This window comes from Triticum dicoccoides, chromosome 7A, assembly GCF_002162155.2.
Source record: "Triticum dicoccoides isolate Atlit2015 ecotype Zavitan chromosome 7A, WEW_v2.0, whole genome shotgun sequence".
Taxonomy (NCBI): Eukaryota; Viridiplantae; Streptophyta; class Magnoliopsida; order Poales; family Poaceae; genus Triticum; species Triticum dicoccoides.
In genome coordinates this window covers 19,706,649-19,718,671 of record NC_041392.1, presented here as the reverse complement: position 1 = coordinate 19,718,671, position 12,023 = coordinate 19,706,649, and the positions used below count along the sequence as shown (strand labels likewise).

At 42.7% G+C, this 12,023-nt stretch overlaps 1 protein-coding gene across 1 annotated transcript in view; it reads right to left on the bottom strand.

The window, feature by feature from the left end:
* Positions 1-5,268, bottom strand: part of LOC119332517 (disease resistance protein RPM1-like) — an 18,369-nt gene extending 13,101 nt beyond the window's left edge. Inside the window, exons 1-4 of the mRNA XM_037605695.1 lie at positions 4,748-5,268; positions 4,365-4,453; positions 1,702-2,062; positions 1,474-1,554 (exon numbers count right to left, since the gene is read on the bottom strand). The gene's annotated coding sequence lies outside the window, so the exon portion shown is untranslated. The remainder of the gene's footprint in view (positions 1-1,473; positions 1,555-1,701; positions 2,063-4,364; positions 4,454-4,747) is intronic.
* Positions 5,269-12,023: the final 6,755 nt, after the last annotated feature.

The window sequence follows — 12,023 nt, the reverse complement described above, 5'->3', positions numbered from 1 at the left end:
AAGACGGAGTCGGGGCTCGTTGTCGTGAAGAACGAGTACGAGGACATGGCCACCGACGATGAGGCCGCCATCAAGTGGGCACGCGAGGACTACGTCCGGCTAGAGATGGAGCGCCAATGCCACACCCTCAAGGAGATCGCCGCTCGGCGCCGCGGCTACGATGAAGGCGGCGTCATCGTCCTCGAGTACAGCAACAACGAGGCACTGCCGCCGACCAAACCGGTCCGCCAAGGTGACCCAGGGCAGGGGTGTAGCAAGGACGGGGGCGGCGTGAAGAAGGAGGAGGAGAATGACGGCGGCGGCGACTACAGCACCTTCAGTAAGCTCTTCGGCTTGTAGGCGCGGCTGACTGACGGCGCGGCGGGGCGGGCGGCGGCGCAATAGTAGTAGTAGTTGTTGTTTTTTACTTTGTTTTTAAATTATGTTTTCAACAATATGTAAAAAACAATGGAAACGCCTCGCCAAATATGTGTCGTGTTTGGCCAAATTTTGGCCGAGTATTGTTTTAAAAAAATGGCGTCTGGGGCGACCGTGGGGTGGCGGCTGGAAAACCTACCGCCCCCACGCCGAATTTATCGCCGGTTCGCCCTCAGGCGGCGCTATTTCAAACCCCTGGGGGGCTGAACGTCTGGAGATGCTAAGTAGCATAGCTCCCGTGGAGTCAAATATGTTCGTTCTTTATCATTTGGTCATCGCTCATGAGTTTTCCTGTACAAAATTGAAAATTATAAACTATCTTTGTTCATTGATTCATTATGATCTCCTGGAGTTTGTTCTAATTTTCTAGCAACTACCTATAAATCTGTCATGTGGGTTTGGTTCTTGGCAGTGATATTGTTGAGATGGAGGTATGCATATCACTCTTTGTAAATGATAACTATCAAATGTTTGTATCGATAGCTCTATCTTTTTCTAGTTCATGAGTTCTTAGTTGCTATCGCCTTCAACTCCTGGAAACAGTACAGAACTACTGGTTACTGGATGTAGAAGTTTTTCTTGGAATCAAGTGTTTCTGTTGACCTTCGATTCATTTACAGAGATTAAGTGTGGTTGTATGAGAAGAGATGTGATTAGTAACTGTATTGATGTCACAAGTGATTCATTTTGATGTGTAGTTCTAAATATGCAAGTATTGGAATGATTTGTGGACTGCTTTTACTATTAACCATTTTTTTGGTTTATTCAATACCCGTTTTTCCTGTCGGCCCAAAACCGTCTGGGGAATATGGTGCACCGACAGGGATAAGTTCTCTGTCGGTCAGCCGACAGGCATTTTCTGATTTCCCTGTCAAGCTATGGCTGACGGCTGACCCTGACGGTTGCCCGACAGGAAAATGTTTCCATATCGGTTTCCCCTATTTTCCTGTCGGTATTCGACTCACAGGAAAATTTTGGTTTCTGGTAGTGAGATTAATTCCAGATTATTTGTGAATCCAAGGGAAAGAATGGGCGGAAACTAAAACCTGAACATACCTTCCTGCTCGGCAGACCTTGTCGTCGTCACAAATTAAGAAGCTTGTCCTTCCAGGAGATAATTTTATTGTACTTACAGTGCTGGAAGAAACGACAATCCATTAGTCACAAAGTATACCTTTTTTTTTTGCTATCTTCAAAAGATACAGCAGGAGTAGTTTTTGTTTGCACCAAGGGAAATTGTTGTGAGGACAGCCTAAGACAGCTAGAAAATGAAGGATGACACACCTGCCTCGTAATGGCTTAGATCCAATCAACGCCGGTTACCTCCTGGTGCATTTCAGAATCTGAAACAATCGGAATAACCTCATGGATCCTCACTAAAAAACAAGACCTCATGACTTGGCCGTTGAGGTTGTCAACTTGTCATCAAAGCTTTTTAACCATGGAGATCCTGAACCCTCATGGAGCCATGGGTACGACTGAGAGCGTGCTAGCTTTTTGTTGATGAAACGTAGCTGGATTTGATCTTGAACTTGAAGAATCCTCCTTCCTGTTACACATCAAAACCAGAGAACCACCAGCATACCTGGCTTCTGATGGGTGGTCGCCTAGTTGTATACTTACTCAAATATCAGTAGAATGGCCACTGCAAAACAAAGTGAGTGTTGTATTAGTTAAACCATGAGTGCATTCTGCTAGTACCAAGCACTTGACGAAACACTTTAAAACTCTCCAACCACAATGAAAAAGTTAAATAAACAGAACATTTCCAAGAAATCGTCACAAACTCTTATTAATTGTTGTTAACGTAGCTAACTCTAACCCACACAATCAAGCAAAGATGTACTTAGAACAGGCAGGTCAATGAGAAATTTAAAACACTTGGGACTGTGCAATAGTCCACTGCAGCAAACTTAATGTTATTTACTGACCACCACAAGTGACATTGTATAAAATGACAGATCGTACATGCTCTTCCGTACAAGGGCAGCTCTGCTTAAAATGGCCCAAATGTTTAAATTTAAACCGAGCAAGTCAAAGAGGAAATAAATCTGATATACTCCCTCCGTCCCATAATATAAGAGCGTATTAAAAAATGCTCTTATATTATGAGACGGAGGGAGCACATGCTAGCTTGCCCGATATGAATATTCTACTTTATGATAGCTAGTTAATTTGACTCTAACATGTAACTTTCCGATAATTCAACCTAGAGCCCGGGTTCAAATGAGCCCGGTGAACAGTACCTTGATTTAAAATAGAAAAAAAGCTCAAAAAGTTTCATTTTTTTTGTGGTGCAAGATGCTCCTGTGAGTGAACTCTATGCAAAATTTTGTGAGGTTTGGACATTCGAGGAGCTCGCGGCAAAAAAAAGACAAAATTAGGCATGAACAGTGCGATTTTCAAAAGTTTCTCAGACATCCGAAATTTGTCTTTTTTGCCACGAGCTCCTCGAATGTCCAAACTTCACAAAATTTTGCACGGAGTTCACATACAGGAGCATCTAGCACCACAAAAAATTGGAATTTTTTAACATTCTTTCTATTTCAAATGGTGGTACTGTTCATGCCCGGGCTCATCTGAGCCCGGGCACCAAATCGCCGCTCTCGTAACTTTCTCAATATCTATCTAATAATATGTCCAGATGTATGGAGCAAATAGCTACAGCAGTTTAATTAAATAAACTATTAGTTCATTGTGCTAGTAGCAAGCACTTGCCAAAACTCTCCAACCACAAGAGAAAAGTGAATCAGAAGAATCTTTCAAAGTAATCCTCCTACAATATTATTTCATACTGTTAATTTATCTAACTCTAACCCACATAAACAAACAAAACCGTTCTTACAACATGCACGTTGTTAGAATTTTAAAACACTTGGCATTCTGCTATAGTCAATGGAAGAAAATTCATGTTATTAGCTGACAAGAACAAGTGAACTTGACCAAATAACTGACAATGCATGCTCTGCTTCCCTGTGGGGCATAGCAAGTTAAAACAGAATATTAAAATTTTAACCAACTAAGAAAGTGCAAACCAATCTACTTGCCAGGCCAGCTCACTAAAAAATATTGAATATTCTAATTTCAGAGTGTTGGGTAATGTGACAGCAGGCCAGCTCACCAATGAATATTGAATACTCTAGTTTCATAGAGTTGGCTAATTTGACAGTTCCATAGTTTACTCTACATATACCTAATAGCTAGAGTTGTTTATTGAGTTGCAAGAAAGAAAGATGTATCAAATCAAGGAAATGAATAAGAAAGAAATGCTATAATGTCATAGGAGTCATTAGGAGAAATCAATAAACTGTAACGAAAGCGATTTTAGTTAAAAGGTAATTTAAGAGATCCTCACACAACTAGAATGTATCCAGAATCTGCTGGAGATGTGCTGTCAAGCCTGATAAAATGTTCATTGTTCAGGAATTCAGTTAACTGGTGCATAAGTGCAGAGGAAGCCAAGGCTCTGACTTGTCTAGAAGAGGTGCATAAGGTGTAATCTACAATACCCCTGTGGTTGTGCAGAGCAACTGCAGCCCAGTAGTCAATGCGTTGGTGTACCAAGAGAAACCTTTCGGCGATCGGCTGCATTATAAAGGAAACAAACGGAGCAGCGCGCAAGCTAGAACAGTATGGTATTGGTAGGAAGGTGTTGTTTGGTGGTATATTGCAGGGCTCTGTTCCAACCTGTGTGATTGTAATATCCAAAACTGTAATTCCTAATTAACACACAGCAACAGGTTAACAGAAAAACAAGAATGTTGACTTTGCAAGGCTAGAAATCCCAACATTATGGTAACTACAATGCAAGAGCATATGCCCATCATGTGCTAACTGCTAAGTATGTCACCAGTAATGAGCACTATGAACAACTATGCTACAGATTAATGCCAGATTATTTGTCAATCCAGGGGAAATGATGGACCGTAACTAAAACCTGAACATACCTTCCCTCTCACCGCTCGCCAGACCTTGGGGTCGTCACAAATTAAGAAGCTCGTCCTTCCAAGAGAAATCTTTATCGCGCTTACTGGTGCTGGAATAAATGACAATGCATTAGTCACAAAGTAGACTAGGCTTGCTAACTACTCCCTCCGTTCCTAAATATAAGTATTTCTAGAGATTTCAATATGAACTACATATATATGTATATAGACGTAGCTTAAGATTGTAGATTCACTCATTTTGCTCCGTATGTATATTAAAATCTCTAAAAACACTTATATTTAGGAACAGAGGAAGTATAAAATTTACAGCAAGAGTGTTTTCTGTTTGCACCAAGGGAGATATTGTTCTTAAGATAGTGAGAAAATTACGAAGGATGACAGACCTGCCTCGAAATGGCCTAGATCTGATCTATGTTGGCGACCTCCTTGTGCATTTGCGAATCTAGACCTAATGACTTGGGACTGTTGAGGTTGTCATTGAAGCTTAACCATCATGGAGATCCTAGGCTTGTTGTTGAGTCATGGGTGTGGCTGAGAGTGCTAGGCTTGTTGTTGATGACAAGTAGAGTAGCTGGCTTCGATCTTCAACTTGAGATACCCATCAGATCTAAGGAACAGCCACCATACCTGGCTTGTAATGGCAAAGGAAAACTGATGATTATTGCATCGACCTAGCTACCCCGGAGCAAAACCGAATTAAGGGCAAAGAACATGACCTTGTAATCGATGTAGATCTGGACTGTGGTGGCCTCCTCCTTGTGGGATTCAGGATCTGAAATCACCAAAGCAGAGTCATGGCTTGGTGAGAACAGAGAATGAAAGCTAGTCTTGTTGAAGCCATCTGAAGCTCCAAGTCAAGTCAATGCAAGTCTTCTCCTGGTGGCTGAAGCTCAATTATTTTGCGGCCCCACGCATTAAAGGTGCTGCTCCATAGCACTGTGATGATATAGGTCTCCATACTGTGGCACGGCATGCACATAGTGATACAGAGGCACAGAGCAATGCCTTCAACAGCCTACTGCCTACCCATGTGCAACCAAGCAGAGTTCTGCCCGGAGCAGAGCCATAAAGCCGTTGGACATACCAAGGTTCTGCCTGCTTCCTTCAGAGGCCATAATGCGTCTGGGAGAAGATTTAGTAATTCTGAAGGTTTGGAAATGACATAGATGGCAGCATGTTTAGAATTTTAAGAACATGCACATACAGTTTGTGAAACACCCACTGTTAAGTAATAACAATAATAAGGATATATTCAGATATGCCTGAGCAGTACAGTAGCTAACACACTAGCAGCAAAGTAAGCTATATATGCTCACAGAGATTAAAAGGAATGTTTTGACAGAGCAAGCATTAATCCAAAGGAACAGCTATATTCTTGTCCACCTCTATGTACTTAAACTCTTTCGTCTATTGCTCCCTGTCTTTTCGATCATTCCAGGAGCCAAGCACCTGCGATAGCAAGAGTATGTTGGAAATCTAAGTTTAGTATGGGCTATGGACTCACACTTTTGTGCACTTCAGGATATGAGATGATCAAAATAGTTTAATGTCTTGGAGAGAGATAGAGAGCAGGGAATGCAAGCCATCTCACGTCAACGCCAGTCTTCTCGTGGTGGCTGAAGCTCAATTATTTTTCCACCAATCACTTCGTTAAAAGTGATGCTTTAAAGGTGCAATCCGTGCTGTGGCATGCACACAGTGATAGCTTGAAGCCTTGGACAGCTTACCCATGTGCAATTCCGGGCAACCAACTTCTCTTGCTTCAGTTTTCTGCTTCAATGTGGCTCTCCTTTGGTTTTGTTTTCTAGGAGAAGATTTGGATATTCTGAAGGTTGGCAACGAGTATGCACAAATAGTGGATAATTAAGCTATATTGATCATGACGAGCAGTAACAATGGAGACTTACAAGGATTTCTGAAACACACACTGTTAAGTAAATAAGGCTATATTCAGAAAAGTATGCATGAGCAACAAACTAAGCTATATACATACAGAATCCAAAAGCAAATTACTTTGATAAGAAATGGCGGAAATCTGAGACCCAAATTTGATTAATTTTGAGAGACCGGAATTAGGCGTCGATTTGCCATAACACAAACACAATGTTGGCTTGCTTCAGAATCTTGACTGGACAGCTAGCTGACCCGAGATACAATTGCTGTAACTTGAGAGCAATAATTGGTAAGGGTTTAAAGCTTTCTACGCACTTTATTTTCGGAATGACATGAATGCATCTCTAAATTAATCCATCATCAAATATGATATATATACTAATTATAATTAATGGATGAACAGAAAAAATAAGCACACCAGCAAGCTCTGATTTCCATTGAGGACAACGAGGGGCAGGCATTGTTCCAGGTTGGTAGCACTGATACGGCAACAACTGTTGGCGCTAATCTACTTAACACAAGGTCAAGGGTGACACCAGTGATACGATCTCCAGTTGCTTGGCAGCGGCATGGTTCCAGTTGCCTAGAGCAGCTTGAGGCGAGAAACAGCCATAAATCCAAGCTTTTTCTTCAGCAAATGGAGCCACATCATTTGTTCAGGCTCAACATCAGGATTCCTGTTATGCAACCAATAATGAGAAACCATTTCCATACTATCAGCTATAATTAAGTCAAAGATGTATCTGTGAGCCCAACATGAGTTGACTGGCCAAAAGGAAAACTAGAAAAACGAAACATCAAAGAAAATAAAAGACAGGGATTCCAAATGTGTCAAAGAAACATTTGGAATCAGTCGCAGGTTGCTACCATCAGTAATACCAGCAACAAGATGCAGGGACCATCAATAATGTGTCAAAATGTACATTTGGAATCTGTCACAGGTAGCTACCATAAGTAATATTGTAATACTACTAAGAAGATGCAGGGATTATTAATCTGTCAAAGGTAGGTGCTACTAAGTCACAACAACAGCCATCATATATGTCATGAACCTCTTAGCGATGTCACGAGGTCCTAAGTCCTAACCCCAAAACCAATCAGTAAGCACGCACATTTCGTCAGTGGGAGCAGCATCAAATCAGAACAAATAATTTCCCTTGGCTGACGCTGACAATTGGTGCGAGCGGCTCGGGATGGCAATTATCTGAGGATGCTTAATCAAGGTGGAGCTCATGTGTGAAGAAGGTCTCATTCTCGATCGGGTTAGTCGTAGCCCATGGATTACAAGGATAAATCATGGCTGGTGCGAGCGGCTCGGGTTAATCGCGGGAAGGGCGGTCCAGTAGCTGTGCAGCCGGTGGGAGCGGGTGGGGGCTCGGCCGGAGGCGAAAGCATCCTCCTATCCCTAACCCTCGCCGGCGGCAACGTCGATCCGCTCTCCGGCCCAGTTATTAGTGTGCCTCAGTACCTGGCCCAAGCCCAGCTGTACCATTTTTTAGTCAGATCGTTAACCCTTTTTGTTTTCGACAAATCTATCCACCAGTCGACTGTTGGATTGCTACAAATCCGCACGACTCGTTACCCGTTCGATCCGCATCCAACGGCCCGCGTCGTCCCTGGTGCGCGCAGCGCGGGTGGCGATAGCCGTTACGATCGATGTCTGACGCTGACTAGTGGGTCCACTCGAAACCGCCCATATCACCCAATGCCACGATCCCCACTCGCCCCCTCTCCCTGTTCGCCCGCACTACTTCTTTCTCCTCTGTTCGTGCGTTTCCATTCGAATCTCCTCTCGCTCCCCTCCCCCTCGTGCGCGACGGTTGCTGGTGGCGTCGTGGTCCAGTTCGCGGCGGACGGCGTCTGAATCCGCAGTGAGGAACGCATTCCCCACCCCTGTTTCCTTCCTCTCTTTACTCCGCCGCCGGTCCGCCATTGATTTAGGTTGGAGCCTTCGAATCTGGTAGTTTGTTGTTCCCATTAGGTTAGATTAAGGCCGATTTCTAGTTTCTGAGTCGACGTTGAGCAGCGCCTCCCCCATTCCCCCACCCATCCACCCGCCCCGCTGTGTATTTCCTGTCGCTCCGCCTCCATGATTCGTCGTTGATTTTAGGTGCTCGGACTCTTTGATTCTGGCCGTTGTTGTTGCTATTAGGTTAGGTTATGTCGCCTTCTAAGTTCAGTTGAATATGGTTCGGACATCTGGTTTAATTTTGTGGTAATCGTGGTGGTAAGTGTGGTCAGTTCTAATAGGGATTTTGTTATGGTGTTACTGTTGTGGATGTGGTTGTTTAGGACATCCAATAATGTTTGGTGTTTAGGGATTTCAATTTGTGCATCAGTGGCTGAGTATTTAAAAAGCAACCCTAAGTTTATTCACATAATGTTGTTTTATGTTGGTTTTGTTTGATGCGGTGTGTCTATTGATTAGGCTTTTGTGGTGCTCCAATTAGCTTGTTTACAATGCTTGATTTGCTTGTTATGACTTGTTCTGTTCAATTATCATGATGTGTATATTGAACTTACCAACGATATTGCACTCAAATTACCAGATGCTAAAACTCTGTTATTTATCAGTGTTGTCTTGTTATGGTTGAATTATCATGATGATGGTTATACAATTACCACTGTCATCTTACCGTAGTTACCAGAAGTTTTTCTAGACTAACTATATGCAGCACAACGCTGATTTCTCGTTCATTTGTTTTGGTTGGTTTATTAATGAGCATGTGTGAATGCTATTTCTTATCACTGGTAATTTGGTTGTAACTTACCAATTGCATTGTGCCTCAATTATCAGTCACACATGCTTTTTATATACCTCTGCTATATGTTTTACTTTTTTTTAGCATGTGCGATGGACCAATTGCAGTTTGCTTGTTTCCTTTTATCAGCTGTATTATTGCTTTGTCAAACACCGGTTTTATAAATGTTACGGTTTATTGTGATATCAGTTTTTCAAAGTCATCTAATGGTTTCATTCGCTTTGCTTTTTTTTCCTACGTGTCAGGGAGACAATGCCGAGGAAGCGTAAAGGAGATGGTGATGGAATCGATGATGTTCCTTCGAAAAAGGCGAGACGTCCTCCTCCGCGGAACAGAGCCTCACCCAGTTCGCTTCTTCTAGCATGCAAGGACATGAATGATGACAGGAAGGGTGCCATTGATGATATGGATTTAACTAGCCTCCGGAATATCCAATGTGACCATCTATTCAACAATCTCAGTGTGTGGCTTGCTGATCTCTACGACCCCAATTCAAGTGAGGTGGTCGTTCCAGGCCGAGGCAGGCTTCCGATCAATGAGGAATACGTGCATCGTGTTATGGGCGTGCCGCGTGGAGGGAATGATGTCCCTTACAACCTCCCATCTGAAGTTGATATTGAGTTAGGGCTTGAGTTGTTTGGCGAGCTCGGATATGCCCCTAAAATGACTGATCTTGTTGATCTCATAAAGGGTTCTGAAAATTCTGATGACACTTTCAAGCGTATGTGGCTTCTGCTTGCGGGGGATACAGTCATTGCCCCGACCACCTCCAACAAAGTTAGCCCCCGTCGGTATGCTGTGCTGGTAAGTTTTTTTGTAAATATGTCATTTTCTTTCTTGTGTGCCTGGTAACTTTACTATACGTCAGTGTGGTAACTTTCATATTTTTTTGTGGTGCATTCGGTGAACTTCAGTTTCTTTCTGTTTTTTTAACTTGCAGCATGACATCAATGGTGTTAAAAATCTCAATTGGTCCAAATTTATTGCTGATGAACTGCACAAGGCGCTGTTGAAACGCAAGCCTACCAGGGGTTGCCTTCTCTTCTACAATGTAAGTGACGATGCTTTCCTCTTACCTTCTCTTTTGTCATTTGTCATTTTCTTTGTCATTTTGTGTCTGATTTTTGTAAGTGTTTACCATGGCGCTTGTGTTTTTCTTATCAGCTATTGTACATTCATGCGATTGATCTTTCTGGACTTGGCATCGAACTGCCTGATGGTCCTTTTCCCATCAATGTATGGACAAAGAAGCTGATAACTCTTGTCCTCAACAAGGATGTTCAGGCTGACAAAGTTTCTTTCGGGAAACTACCGGTAATATATATCTATGTTTTTCAGTTCACAGTCTGCTTTTGCAACTGCATTTTATTTTCATTGTTTTTTGTTGTTACTTATCTGTCATGTCGCTACATTTTTTTCCAGTTGAAGCCTGAGTTTGGCATGAATTTCTGTCTGTTTGGTGGTCTGGAAGGTCTTGACAAGTTTATGCGTGTTCATACTGCCCCAAGCTGCAGTGAAGAGGTGAGCATGTAACCTAGTTTCTTGATTTTTTTTGCTATTTTATGTTTTTTCATTGGCTGATAAATTATTTTTTGCTAATTTGGATGATTTCCAATGTGGCATATCCTCTATAGAAGATAATAATTATGATGCAACCATGTGATAATTCTTAGTGCAATGCCTTGATAACTTTGTAGCATTCCTGTGATAACTTGATATCGTGATAACTTTGGTTGCATTTATTATGATGATTCTTAGATAACTTAAGTTTTTTTTCTGATATGTAACTGTGCTGTTTTAGCTTTCTCATATATTGATCTTCATTTTCATGGTGACTGAATGTTTGCTAAATCATGAATACATTTATCTGTCTACTGCAACGACACCACACGTTTGTTTACCGACTGTTCTTTTTGTGTGTGTGCTTTTTTTAATTTATGATAACTTTTGTTGCATTTTGGTGATAACTTACTAGTTATTTTCCATTTTTTTTGCATTTTTTTATGTTGAATAGAAATTTGCCAAATCAACTCAGATAGTCGCTCGATTCACGTCCGCCATGGCTGGCATCCTAGGCAATCTTGTGGAATCATTCACCGCTTTAGATGATGAGGGCCATTCACATGCATCCCATCAGCTAGACGCTATATTGAACGTTATCTCCTCTGCCGCCCGTACGACGTCAAGGACTACGCGGTCATCGCAAGGCAGGCAGCCAGAAAGTGCTGGAAAGAATGTGGCTGAAGATTCTAACAGCGATGACGAGTATCACGGAGGCAATGATTCTGATTCTGACGCTGACTCCGATGATGATGATGACTATCGAGTTGTTCGTCATTGCCGTAAAGATCCTTTTGTTGCTTCAGGCAGTGGTACCATGGATGTGGACATGGGCAGCGGTCCAGCTGATGATGACACCACACATCTTGATGGTGCAACTGTCAAAGCCCATGATGGCACATGACCAGATGTTGAAGACACCCCTGTCCGCCCTGTCGATGATAACCTAATTGAGTCTCAGATCTTACTCACCGGAACATCTCATGCAGCATCCGTCGAATCAGGTGATGTAGGGCTTAGCCAGCAAGGTCTGACAGACACGCAAGCTGAGGCGGCCACTGACTCTTCTGTCAAGCGGTGCGGTGCTCAGCTTTTGAAAAATTTGGCTTACCAGAGGCGCAAGAAACTTAGGCTACCATCACCCCCCTGCTCAGCTTCACCAACTGTGCCATCACCCCCCGTCCAACTTCACCAGTTGTGCCTGCCAGCCCATCGCAAAGGCCGTCTTCACCAATTACACTGTCAGCATCTGAGATTCATTTAGCTGTGAAGAAAGTTGTGGTCCAGGAGCTTGGTATACGTGTTGCTGAAAAGGGAACCGGTGTCTCCGTCCCACTGTCCACCGTGCGGAAGGAGGCCCCACGCAGGTGAATTATTATTTCCAATGTCCTTTTTATCAATTATGTGCCTAAAACAACATGGTAAATACAGTTGTTTGAGTAAG